Consider the following 13,610-nt stretch of genomic DNA (forward strand, 5'->3'; position numbering starts at 1 on the left):
TCTCACCCAGGGAATGGAGAGGTTTGATATTTCCCCAGGAGAAACAGGACTGAGCCACCTCTAGCAATTCTTGGGACAACTCAGGGGGACTAAGGTGTTCCCGGAAGAGACACTGGGCCTGCTACTAATCTGGACAGAAGGCCAAGAGTCGATTTAAATGAAATAGAAAATGCATTATCACCCTGACCTCAAAAAGCAGGTCCTCCGCTCACACAGAGGTAGGAAACGCAGACTCCCTTCATACCTGAAGCTGTCCTTTGGAGGACAGGTCACAGGCCAAGTTACAAAACTCAGCCTGCAGCAAACCCTGACGGTGAATCCAGAGACGTTTTAGGTGGACAGTGTCAGTGGCTTCAAATATCTAGACGGTCATCAGAAGCAGGCCCAAAGAAAGCCATTCCAGGAGGTGTCAGTTTTTGTGATCATTATGGAGAACAGCTTCCCTGCCACTGCACGCATTCCATGGTACAAGCAGACCACAGGCCAGGTGAAGCTGGGCCATGAATGGGCTGGGCCACAGCTCCCTGGTACTCCCTCCTGGCTCCAGTCCAATTCCTTGCTGGGTTTTCAGGTTGGAGCTCCACCTACACACGGAACTCATCTGGGGATGTCACAAAGGGCCTCTGGGCTTCTGCCCCACATGTTCCTTGCTGGCTCTTTTGAGGTAGATAGTCCCTCATCCTGGATATGAGGTCCTTCCCCTACCCTTTTTGCCCTGCAGTCTTGCTGCTCCCAGCTGCGCTCCACCCCAGGGCAGGATTACTTCCTGGGAAGGGAACCCAGGAGAAGGCAGAGTTCAAGTTCTTTCTCTTCATTGGCTCCTATTAATGTATGATTGCGTCCATGACGACAGCTTCTGCTGAGAGGACGCTGAGGACTCCACCTAGAATAGCCAATCAGCACCTTCTTCTTAACCATCACAACCAAAAGCTCTTTTTAATAAGGTCCTAATTAATTTTCATTTATTAATGAAGCTACTTGAAAGCAGGAGAAATATCAGCAAAAAGCACCTGGGACCACCTTTTTGAGAGCCTCAGAATGACAACTCATGGCCTGGCTTCCTTAAGAAACTGCCGGTATGAAGTCAGAGGGAATTCTGACCTCACTTGGGGTGAGTGTGCTGAGTAAACTGAAACTTCTTTCTTGTATGAAGAGTGAAGTTATGGCTCTGAGCACAGACATCTCTTCTAGGTGCCAGAAATGTCTTTTTCAAAGGGGTTGGTGTTAAAAGTGTTCTGGTTGTGTCTCTGTGACCTGGCCAGAGTCACCCCGGTCTCTGGGTCTCAGTGTTCCCTTCTGTAAAGACAAGGCTTGGAGCCTTCCCTTGGGATGGGGGAAGGGAACACATGGAGACCCCCTAGGAGGGCAGTGAGCCTCTCGTGGAGTCTGCTTCTAGGGGAGCAAAGCTTCTTCTGGTTGCCTCCTGGGTCAGGGCGGCTTGCCCTGTGATGGGGCGGCTGGCCCTCAATGTGATGATGGTGACACCTCTTGGCCAGGACTGGGATGGGTTGAGTTTGGCTCCCAGGGAAAGTTGTTTAGAGGCTGAGCTGGGTCTCAGAGTGTGGCCTGACCACAAAGAGTAGGGTGTATGTGCAGCTGCTGCACCCCAACTAGGGCTGGGTCTTCTTCCTGGGCCCTGTACTCGGCTGGGGAGCATGGCAGCAGCACCCGAGGCTCCCCTGCCTCTCCCCAGCACCTCCTGGCACAAGGACTGGGTCCCTGGCTCTGCTACCTATGTCCATTGGAATGAAGGAGGGTCTAGTTTTGACTCCTGGACTTTCTTTTTTTTAATGTAGAAAACATTTTTAAGAAATAAAAACCTTTCTCTGCCCTGGTTATACTGACCAGCAAAAAATTCTTCCTGCCCCATGATAGGCTTTGAGTCAAACCTCTCTGAACCCACAGCAGTATGGCCTGAGCTTTGACTTTTTTCACTGACATTTGAATTTAAATCACAGAGATAGTATATGCTTATTGTGTTCAAACAACACAGAATATAGAGAATCTGGAAGGAATTTCTGCTGTCGCCTCCAACCCTCTCCTCCCCACTCTCCTCCCTTCTGTTTCTGGCCAGCTTATCAGGAGACATTGCTTTGAGAGGCCACAGTGTGCGGTCTGGGTTGGAGGGCTGAGCCAACGACAGAAGGAGCGTCACCTCAGAGACTCAGCAGCAGGCAAAGCAGGATAACTGCGGAAGAGACGGGTGACCTCCCTGGCTAGGGCAGCAGGCACCAGCCAGGCCCGGGCCTCTGTCGTCTGCACGTTGACAGTGCTGCCCAGCTGCCCTTCAGCTCCTGTGGGCTTTCTCTTTCTGGTCTCAAAGGGAAGAAGGCGTCCTCAGCTCAGTCATGACAAAGCCCATGACTACACATGTGGAAACCTCAGTGGATCAGGCTCGGGAGGGAAGCTGCATGACCCCATGGCTGGTGGCATTCAGCAGCGGTCACTTTAGCAGGAAAGAGCAGGGGGGAAACATAAGCCAAAGGGCGGGGACGTGTGAGCCATCAGGTACGTGGCTGCTGTCAGCAAGTCCATTCCAGGGTCTCCTAGGGGGCTGCCAGTGCTTTGGGCTGTGGGGGGATCACTCAGAGGTGCCCCATCTCAGGTCTCTCTTGTCCCCTCCCCACCCCTGCCTGAATTGAATGTGGACTTGCAGGGCTGTGGTATACGGGATATACTGCATCAGGGAGTGGGTGTCACTCCCTTGCCTCTGGACCAACCCAGCTGGGCTGCCCTGGTCTGCAGCATCCGTTTAACTTCTTGAGGGAGCACTGACAGTGTGCCAAGCTCTCTGCTGAGTGCTCGGAATACAGGTTATTGAATCAGACATGGGTCTTGCCCCCTTGAGATGCTGACAGCCATCTAGTGGTGCTGATGCTAGCAGGGTAGGCCATCACCTTCACTCACACCTGGAGGGCAGCACAGCCTCTGCAGGGAGTGTGGAGTGTGCACTTTGTTTAGTGATGGGCTCCTAGCAAAACAGAGTCCTTTATGCTGTTGTCCCCCACTCCCCCAACCTTTCACCATGCCCTCCCTATCCCTGGGCTCTTTGGCTTCCTGGTGATTCAGGAGATCCTCATTGGTTGATTTTGAGCACAGGTAGCTTTTCCCCTCTGAATGGCCCTTGGAAAGGTAATCCCCACAGACCCCTCCCCAGCTGCTTACAAGAGCCATGGCTCTAATACACAATCAAATGCCAATCACCCATTGGCAGAACATCTGTCTGGGGAATTAGTTTTTGTTGTTGTGTTGTTTCAACTGACTTCTCAGATCCTTTCTCTCCAACGTGGTTGGGAACTATCAGAAAACTCATCTTACAAGTGCCAATACTGACGGCAAGAAAGAGAGAAGCAGAATAGTGAAGTGGAAAGAGTCAGAGCCAGGAGCCTGAGGACTTGTCCCCTAGTCTTCATTCTGACGTGAGCTGGCCCTCAGGCTTTTGTCGTGGGTGTCATTCCCATCGCCTGTGCGCCTGAGGTTGTAAACCAGCCTGTGGGAGCATGGGGTGTATTTTAAGTATAAGCAATCCATGGGAGCTCTAAGGAACTTAGTGGCTGCTCTCAAGGAGGCAAGGAATAGGATACAGGAAGGGACAGCAGTTCTTTGGGTCTAATTCTGCTGCAGGAGAGGAGCAGTTTGTATCGTGGAGTGGGGTAACATGTAGCTGGAAGGAGCAAGGAGAAAATGTGGGCTGAGGGGTGGATTGTTTAAATGGATAGATTCTTGGAGTGTGTGCTCAGCTTTAGCAGCGCTTTATCTGTGGGACTCCTGTGAGGCCTGGCTTTTGGATAGGTCCTGCAGACATTTGTGATTTGCTTATACAAGGTCACCCAGGTTGTGATTTGCTTATACAAGGTCACCCAGAGATACTTTAGGTTTAGAGGCAATATTTTGAATTCCCAAAATATAAGGGTAATATATATTTAAATTTAAACTTCAAAACCTCTGTGAGTCCTAGATAATTGATTAATCCTCCCACCTCAGCCTCTCAAGTAGCTGGAACTATGCAAGTAGTGTGTGACACCGTATCTGGCTAATTTTTAAAAAATTTTTTGTAAAGATAGGGTTTTGCAACGTTGGCCAGGCTGGTCTTGAGCTCCTAGCCTCAAGCAATCCTCCTGTCTCAGTCTCCCAAGGTGCTGTATTGTTCTTAGAGAGTCCCAAATTTATGTATCTGTGTGAGGGGTTTCTTAGTTCCAACAACCCGTAGGCAAGGCCTAAGGTTTCTGTCACTTTTCCTGGTGTGGGCATTCAAAGCTGCCTTCTTAAAGCAGACCCATCCTACCGTACACTTCTACCTTCCAGGTGCTCCAGCGGCCACTTAGGCTTCCTTCTCCAGAGGTCTGTCCCCTTGGCGTTCTGACTCTTGGGGGTTTCCATTACCCTCCTGTGAGCTCAGCTGTGCATTAAAATTATGTTTTACAAGTTGTACCCAACATTTCCCAGGCATTTTGTTGTAGATATTCAGGTTATCTTGTCTACCCTGGTGCCCGAAGAGAAGCCTCATGAACATCAGCAGCATCTGACTTTTTACAAAGGAATCTGAGCCAGGAGAGTAAACTAGTAGGATTTGCCAGACCTACACACACGTGTCAGAACTTTTAAGTCTCCAGATTGCTCAGTTTGTGGAAATAGTTTCTAATAAACGAAAGGATCCCACTTTGTATCTGTTTTTTGTTGTTGTTGTTGTTGTTTCTCGCCTTTTTTTGTTTGTTTGTTTCTCATTGAGAATAGCTTCAAATGTCTGAGCAAGATTCCATCATGCATCGGGGAAGGCCAAATTCTTTGGGGTGAGAACTTTTCGGCAGTCAGGACAAGCAGCTTAGCTTGGTTGATCCTGGTAATTGCAAGTGACAGACAAAGCCCCTTGGACTTCCCCCCGTCATCTCAGGCTGGATGCTGGTGAGCTTATTCAGCACTGAGCACAGGAAGTCCTGTTTCATTGACCAACCAGCTCTCTTGGCACACGGGCCATGTGTATCACCACTCATGGAAATGACTATAAATCCTCGTCCTACTCACAGCCTTGACATCTATTGTATCTTGGTGGCCAAGTAGGAATAAGCAGCAAAATTAATTTGATTCCTCCTTCTTTCTTTATTCTGGTCCTCCCTGTCTTCACTTTATTCATGTAAGTAAAGCAAGGTAAAAAAAAATGGCAGCCAAGGAGTTTGAGAGTAAGGTAGATTAAGAAACAGCATCTTTTGCAAATCATCTCCCAAGTATGGTTTGCGGATAGACCACAGGCAGTTTTTTCTTATAAGGATGGGACACACCATTTGATGTCAAATTATTGAGAGGAAGATCCAACCCTGCGGAGTTCAGATTTCCCTTGATAGTGGCTGCTTACTCTGACATGCCTAAAATTAACGTATGTCACATTAAAATTTACCTATTACACATATTCATGTAAGTTTCAGAAAGGGTATCACGAAGCAAGGAAATTGAAACACACTTCAGCAATAGAAGTTAAAGAAACATGCATAAGGTCACCTCTATAGATTCTGCAAAAGCTCTAGGCAGTTCACTGCTATGTAAACAATAAGTTAGAAGCTGGGGGTTCAGCTTCACTTGAAAATCGTGGACTTGTTGCCCATTCCTCTTCTCAACCCTGTACCCTTATCCTCCACCTTGACTCTTACTTTTTCCCTTTGTTTAGTTTCTGATGCTGGCTTCTCAGCTTCAGCCATTCTCAACAGACGGAACAGCACGAGAAAAGTCAGTTGAGCTTCCCTATGGGGTTACATCTCCTTCACCTCCTAGGAGACATCCTCCCTATTTTAATGGAGCTACCTCTGGGAAGTCAGCTTTCTCTTCCATGTTCAGATACAGTTCTCCCTCCTTCAGGATCCAGGAATTTTCCCCAGCGATCTCTCCACTGCATGAATGGCATCATATTTACTGTAACAACTTCTTTCACTCAGGGAGCCGAGGACAGCTGTAACCTCTGTGGACATTGTTCTCTGCAGACAAGCCTGTCATTTGGGGAGGGACACAGTGGATGGGGGCTACCACATGGTGAGTCAACTGAGTCCAATACTCTTTGGAAACCAATGGGTGACGGATGCCATCGCCAACTTTTTCCCCCACAGTGAGGTGGCTCATTCTTGTTCACAACAGACCATGCCTCACTTCACTCGTTTCACCTCCATCTCTTCTCTCTTGAGGTCCTAAATTTAATTTACGGAAGGGAGGGACCTCTTCATCTTTTACATCCCTTTTGACATGCAACACAGGGCTGGTTTTTCCAGAGGTTGCCAACCAAATTCCTATGGCATGAATGGATAAATGGGTGCTTCTGATTACCAAATCAGTCTCCAGCCCTCAATTCCCTATTGCCGTCTCAGAATTCATAGTTCTCCCATCACCTCTAGTCTGAAATGTCTAAAATCTTCCTCTTCTATTTTCTCCTTCAAATCTGTCCCTCTTTAACCTTCTCATGTCTCTCAATGATACAGTTTAATGCTCAGCAGAAACCTCAATCATCTTGGAATTCTTCTCTTCTTGGTCCCTAAAAATCACCAAAATCCATTGAGTTAGGTATTTCCTTCTCATTCGCAAAGCTACAGTCTGAGTTTCATCAACAATCTAAGTTTAGGCCCTTAGCACCCAAGCCTGGACTCCGTAAGTGCCTCCTTTTTCATTGCCTTGCACAATAAAGCCAGGCTAATCTTCCTAAAACATTGTTTTCTTCAAGTAAATGAACTGCACTTAAAAAATACAAATCCGTGGCTCCTACAACTAGTGAAATACGATTCAGAGGTGTCAGCCTGCACTCCAGGCCCACCCCCGCCCCCGCAACTGACTTCAGCTGACTTTCAGGCCTTCCTCTTTCCACATGTGCTTTGCAACGTTTCTGTCCAACTGGACTGGGTTGCTCACAGGCTCTCCAAGCAGGCCTCTGGCAGTATTAAATGTCTTTGTTCATCCTGCCTCCTGGCCCTGTTTATTTGGTCCTTCCAAATTCTGCCCATTCTTCAAGGCTCAGTCAAAGGTGAGTCCTATCTCTTTGACCCCTTTGCCAGCCACTTGCAAAGACCACAGGCTATTTACCCTTGAAGTTCTTGAAATTTCAACTTCAGAGCTTCCCACCTCCAAGCCTTGGACCTTATCTTACATTTGTAATTACATATAAATATATATATATATGATATATTTTAAAAAGGTTCTTTCAATATTATGAACTTCAACCCCACGTAAACTGGTGCCCACCCTTCTGATCACCTGCGGCTTTCAGCTGCAGTTTAACTGATCCACAGGGTAGATCTACTTACAGTGTCTCACTACAGTAAGCCTGGACACATGCTCAGAGCTCACACTGAGCTGCTTATTTCTTCGCTTTTCATTTGGATCAAATCCCCAAGGGTATGTTGAATGTGTATTTCAATTTGTATAGACTTAAGAGCTCCTGGATGCAGAAGCAGGGAAGATGCCCTTGGCATTGGGGCACATGTTTTTGGAAGGATTAAAGGGAGGTGGGCAACGAGTACCCTAAGAAAAATGCAAACAAAGTACTGTGGGGGGTTAAGGAAGGGATGAAGCTAGGTTTGGCATTTACCCCTGGGATCCCAGCATCCCAGCAAGGAGTACTGGGTATGCAAGAGAATGGCAGCCACACCTCAAGACTGACAGTAATAGGGGATGGGAGGCTGAGCCTTTTCCTGGTCCCTGGCTTATTCTCCACACCCTTGGTCCCCCAGCACAGCTGTGAGGCATTCCTTGTGCTCCGAGTTTTGCCACCCCAGCTCTTTTTGGCTTCCCCAGAAATCTGTGGTCTAAAAAGTTGTCAAAGTGCCTCCTAGTCTAATTTTCCAACATGCAGTGCTTTTAGAAGAGCACTTACAGCTTTCGCTGTGTGTGTGTGTGTGTGTGTGTGTGTGTGTGTGTAACAAAGTCACCCTGGATTAGACTACAGTAGTACAATCATAGCACACTGCAACATCAACCTCCTGGGATCAAACGCTCCTCCGGCCTCAGCCTCCTGAGGAGCTGGGACTATAGGCATGTGCCACCATTGCCTGGTTATTATTTTTTAAACTTTTTGTAGAGATGAGATTTCATTATGTTGCCCGGCTGGTCTTCAACTCCTGGCTCCAATTCATTCTCCTGCCTCTGCTCCTAAAGTGCTGAGAGGCTTATGAGCCACTGCTACAGGTCCTTGTTTTGGTTTGTAAATCCCCATCTGTACCCATGAGCTGAATTTGTAAAGCCAACAAAAGCAAAAACTTAAGTCTCTAGTTTGCCCTCGTGGACAGAGAAAGGGGAGAGAATGTGTGATCCGGAAGCCAAGCTTCATTCACTTTTCAGCCTTGTTCTTCCTTTTGACCTACATAAACTCTTTGATTTGGTGGTATCTCTCACTAGCCTCCCTTTGGGGTAAGACTTCCTTTGCTATGAATGCAGACTCCCTGGTTTAGGCATAAAGGCATATGAGAAGCACCTATGGTTTTCTGCCTTGCTTAGAAGTCAGGAAAGCAATTTCTTCTCTAAAAAACTCATCCTCATGCCTCCTTCTACTGGTCAAAGAGTCTAAAGTCACTCCTCTGCTTCCTTCTCTGCTTCGGCTGCCCAGCTCAGTGCTACATTTTGTGTACAGTTACTCCAGCGTTTGGAGGCAATTTCTTTGGGATTATATTTGTCTATTCCCTCTCCACTACTTTTTAGTTTCGCAGTTTTATTCTGTGTTAATGAGCTTTGGTCCGACTGTATCTTGATATATTTTCATAGGTCAGTGTGAATCCCCATTTCGTCATTGCCCTGGTCATTTCTACCTTCTTGCTGAGAATCCTGGCCCAACCCTGGCAGGAGACCTATGGTGACATGGCCTTCTCCCCTCCAGTACAGAGCAGAAGGACCTTCTCTCCAGCAGCAGCCTCTGAAGGCAGCTCTCCCAGGCCTGGAAACAGCTGTGAGTCCTCTTCAGAACCAGTTTCTGAAAGACAGCTTCAGGTCTTCAAAAAGACCTGCATTGATTGGACTTCTGTTAGGGCCTCCTTCCCTAAGTCCTGAAGGGACTACCCGTCTCCCTTTCTCTTCATCTTCAAGGGCCAGGAGCAGGACTCCTGCAGGCTTCTTCAGTAGCTCTTTCCAGGTTTCCTCTCTTCTGGACCCAGTCACACTGGCCACTGAGTCTGAGAGGCTGGGCCCAGCTCAGGAGGTCTGGTTGCCCTGGCAACATGGGTGGAGCTAAGCCTCCCAACTGCCCATGACCGTTATTCAGGAAGTTTAGGTTGGTGGTTGCCTGCTTGCTGAGGTTGATGGGGCAGCAACTGTCTAACTGTATTTTTTACAGATGCGAAGCAAAGCTTGGTCAGAGTCTTCTAGGCTGGGACTAAAACCCAAGTATCTTCTCTCTGATCCATTTGTGATCTTCCACATCACCACGTTTGTCATCAATGGCTCCAATGTCATCTCCAGCCTTATATTGGAAATGCTAGGCTTGGGGGCATTTCAAAAATCCCTACCAGATGGTGAAACATGGACTGATTCTGATCCAGGGGAGAAATTTAATGCCAAACTTCACCTAGGGCAAGTTTTCTAAAGCATGGTCAGGGGACATCTGAATCAGAATTGCCTAGGATATTTGTTTTAAATGCTGAGTCCCAGGCCCCAGTCCTTACCAAATCTCCTGGGGATGGGCCTGGAAAGAAGGACACTAGGCCCCTGTCTCCCGCCACACACAAAAACCACATCAAAATGGATTAGAGACTTAAATCCAAGACCTGAAATGATGAAACTACATATTTTTTTTTGTAAGACATGAAAAGCAAAGGGAACCAAAGCAAAAATAACATGTATATATTTTTTGAGACAGAGTTTCGCTCTTGTCATCCAGGCTGGAGTGCAATGGCGCAATCTCGGCTCACTGCTACCTCTGCTGCCTTTTTTCTTTTCTTATTTTTTTGAGACAGAGTCTCACTCTTGTTGCCCAGGCCTGAGTGTAGTGGTGCACTCAGCTCACTGCAGCCTCTACCTCCTGGGTTCAAGCAATTCTTGAGCCTCAGCCTCCCAAGTAGCTGGGATGACAGGTGTGCACCACCATGCCCAGCTAACTTTTGTATTTTTAGCAGGGCAGGGTTTCACCATGTTGGCCAGCCTGGTCTCAAACTCCTGTCCTTATGTGATCTGCCTGCCTCAGCCTCCCAAAGTGCTGAGATTACAGGCGTGAGCCACATGCCTGGCCCCAAAATGGTACATCAAACTAAAAAACCTTCAGCACAGCAAGGAAAACAATCAACAAAGTGAAGAGACAACCTGTAGAATGAAGAAAATAGGTGAAAACTATCTTACCCCTTTCCTTTTCATCTCATTGACAGTAGATTGGTGGTTACCAGAGACTGGGAAGTGGGGAGGAAGGAGGGGGAATAAACACCTTCATTACACTAAACTGTACATTTAAAAATGGTAGAAATGCTAAATTATATGTATATACTTTCAGTTAAAAATACACAAATGAAAGGTAAAATTTTTCTTTTTTTGAGATGGGGTCTTGCTCTGTCGTCCAGGCTGGAGTGCAATGGCGTGATCTTGGTTCACTGCAACCTCTGCCTCCCAGGTTCAAGTGATTCTCCTGCTTCAGCCTCCTGAGTAGCTGGGACTACAGGCACCTGCCACCATGCCCAACTAATTTCTGTATTTTTAGTAGAGTCAGCGTTTCACCACGTTGGCTAGGCTGGTCTCGAACTCCTGACTTCGTGATCCGCTGGCTTCGGCCTCACAAAGTGCTGTGATTACAGATGTGAGCCACCATGCCCCGCCAAAGGTAAATTTTTGAAAAGTTACAGTCTTCTATACCACTGTAGGAAGATTATACTCAGTAACAATATATAGTTTCAAATAGCTAGGGAGGGATATTGAATGTTCCCAACACAAACAAATGATGTGTTTGAAATGATGGATATGCTAATCGCCCTGATCTAATCATGATAACATTTATATATCAATTGTACATATATATGTACAATTATTATTTGTCAATCAAAAAGTGAAATGAATAAAGCTTCTGTGAACATTCAAAATAATGCAAATTAAAAGAAAGAAAATGATTACCCTGGAAAAATTTTTTTGAAAAATTAAAAGGCTTAGGTCAAGTATGGTGGCTCATGCCTGTAATCCCAGCACTTTGGGAGGCTGAGATGGGTGGATCACAAGGTCAGGAGTTCAAGACCAGCCTGGCCAACATAACTCTGCTTCTATTAAAAATACAAAAATTAGCTGGGCATGGTGGTGGGTGCCTGTAATCTCAGCTACTCGGGAGGCTGAGGCAGAAGAATTGCTTGAACCGGGACCCAGGAGGCAGAAGCTGCAGTGAGCCGAGATTGCACCACTGCACTCAAGCCTGGGCTACAGAGCGAGATTCCATCTCAAAAAATTAGCTGGTGGTGCATGCCTGTAATCCCAGCTACTCAGGAGGCTGAGGCAGGGGAATCACTTGAACCTGGGAGGCAGAGGTTGCAGTGAGCAGAGATTGCACCACTGCACTCCAGCCTGGGTGAGAGAGCGAGGATCCGTTTCAATTAAAAAAAAAATTAAAAGGTTTTGCTCTGTAAAAGTCTTTTGCTCTTTACAAAGATGAAAAGGCAAGCTACATACTAGAAGAAAGTAATTTCCAGTCACTGACAAAGGACTCATATCTCGAATACATAAGAATTCTCAAGCTCAACATCATTAGCCATCAAGAGCAATACAAATTAACAAAATGAGGTAGCACTGCATGGGGGGTTTAAGGCAGTTAGAATTTGCAAGGCAGGGTACTGTAGAAAAGAAAATTATACGAAGAAAGAGCTCAAGAAATTTGCATATGGGTATGGTTGAATCTGGCTGAATATGAATCTGTGCAGTCACAGAGTAAACCTGAAGAAGGCTGGACAAGAACTACTAAGGAAAGAAAAATTTCTAGGGAGCTCTACCCTAAACCGTTCTCAGAACTCACACAACTGGGAACCATTTTAATTCCTACAAGCCAGAGTGGAGAGACATTGTTGAATACATGGAGGGTTTAGCACAAACTCTGGAAGGGTAATCATCGTATGGATGAAATAGCCCTAGAGAAATCTAGGCCTGCCCTGAACAGGTTTAAAAATGCCTTAAATACTAGTCAGAACAAGTCCAAACACTCTTTAAAGCAATGTAACACAACGTGGTACTGCCAAATACAATATACAAATGCCATGCCTTCAATTAAAAGTTACTAGGCATTATAACACCATCAGTTTCATGAAAAAGAAAAAACTACTAGAGGCATATGAAGTAGCAAGAAAGTGTTACCCCATGCCAGGAGAAAACACAGTTATTCGAAAAAAAAATACACAGATGATGGGTGGCATGACAAGAGACAACCTGAAGGAATACTCAATGACCAAGTTTAGGACAATTTAAACAAGAAAATATGATAAGAGTGAATTACAACACATAGTATAAGATAAATATCCATGAGTCCACACGGATATAAATAAATAGAGGAGAAAGGATTCCTCTTCCTCTCATTAAAAGTCCAATGGATAAAGGTAGAATAAATTATGGAACTAAAAAATTGCCATTTGGGGAGCACCATGGTAATAATTATTGCTGGCAACAATCTTTAACCCCTTTCCCACTTGCCTGAGAATACCCACCAGTGGTGCTTGATGCTGCAGTGTACCCTGAGATAACTTTACTGTGAAATATCTCACTTTTATTCTTTTCTTTTTTGAGACAAAGTCTCGCTCTGTCATCCAGGCTAGAATGCAATGGAGTCATCTTGGCTCACTGCAACCTCCACCTCCCATGTTCAAGTGATTCTTCTGCCTCAACCTCCTGAGTAGCTGGGACTACAGGCATCTACCACCATGCCTAGCTAATTTTTGTACTTTTAGTAGAGATTAACATGGTTTCACCATGTTGGCCAGGCTGGTCTTGAACTCCTGACCTCAGGTAATCCACCTGCCTCGGCCTCTCAAAGTGCTGGGATTATAGGAATGGGCCACTGCACCCAGCTATAATTTATTTTCACATTGAGACTCAGGCAGATTTCCTCCAAACTCAAAGAGCATGTTTGGGTAAAATTAAATAAGGGCTGGTAGTGAGCTGCTCTTCTTAATTTTCTAAACAGGAGTGGGGTTAATAACTGCTAAAATTAGTGGGCAAAAATAGAATGAAAAAGAAGAGATTTGATTGGTTTCAAAATATGTCTCCAGAAGATACTCATTGTAAAGGGGAAATAGTAACTTTACAGTTAATAAATGTGACAGGCATCACCTTAGCCAAATGCTACAAATTAACACAACGAGTCATAAGACATATTGGCATCTTGTACCTCTTGATAAGATGCACTGAGAAGGGCACAACATGGTTTCTGTAGTGTTCATGCCCAAACTGCGTAACTACAACCTAATGATGAGAAAATATCAGACGTAAGTTGACAAACATTGTACAAAGTAATGTTTTACAAAAAAGTGTCCAAATTAGGAGCTGTCTAAAATTGGAAGAGACTAAGGACATGTGACAACTAAATGCAATGTGGGGATCTTGAATGTATCCTGGGCCAGAAAAATAACAGTAAATAAAGAGGCACTGGTGAAATTAGAATAAGGCTTATAGATTCATTACAGTATTGAATCTATGTTAACTTC

The 13,610-nt window shown here is 45.7% G+C and overlaps 2 long non-coding RNA genes across 5 annotated transcripts in view; one reads left to right on the top strand and one right to left on the bottom strand.

Annotated features, from left to right (window-relative positions):
* LOC118146293 (uncharacterized) overlaps positions 1-9,127 on the bottom strand; it is a 73,802-nt gene extending 64,675 nt beyond the window's left edge. The window contains exon 1 of the long non-coding RNA XR_004731924.3: positions 245-9,127. This is a non-coding gene — a long non-coding RNA (uncharacterized LOC118146293). The remainder of the gene's footprint in view (positions 1-244) is intronic.
* LOC118146294 (uncharacterized) overlaps positions 662-13,610 on the top strand; it is a 105,223-nt gene continuing 92,274 nt past the window's right edge. For 3 of the 4 annotated variants that reach the window (XR_013524882.1, XR_013524880.1, XR_013524881.1), the window contains exon 1: positions 9,215-10,762. This is a non-coding gene — a long non-coding RNA (uncharacterized LOC118146294). Of the gene's footprint in view, positions 1,112-9,214; positions 10,763-13,610 lie in introns of those variants that run through there. The other variant, XR_004731925.3, reaches the window with a different exon arrangement.

Source organism: Callithrix jacchus, chromosome 12 (assembly GCF_049354715.1).
Source record: "Callithrix jacchus isolate 240 chromosome 12, calJac240_pri, whole genome shotgun sequence".
Classification (NCBI taxonomy): Eukaryota; Metazoa; Chordata; class Mammalia; order Primates; family Cebidae; genus Callithrix; species Callithrix jacchus.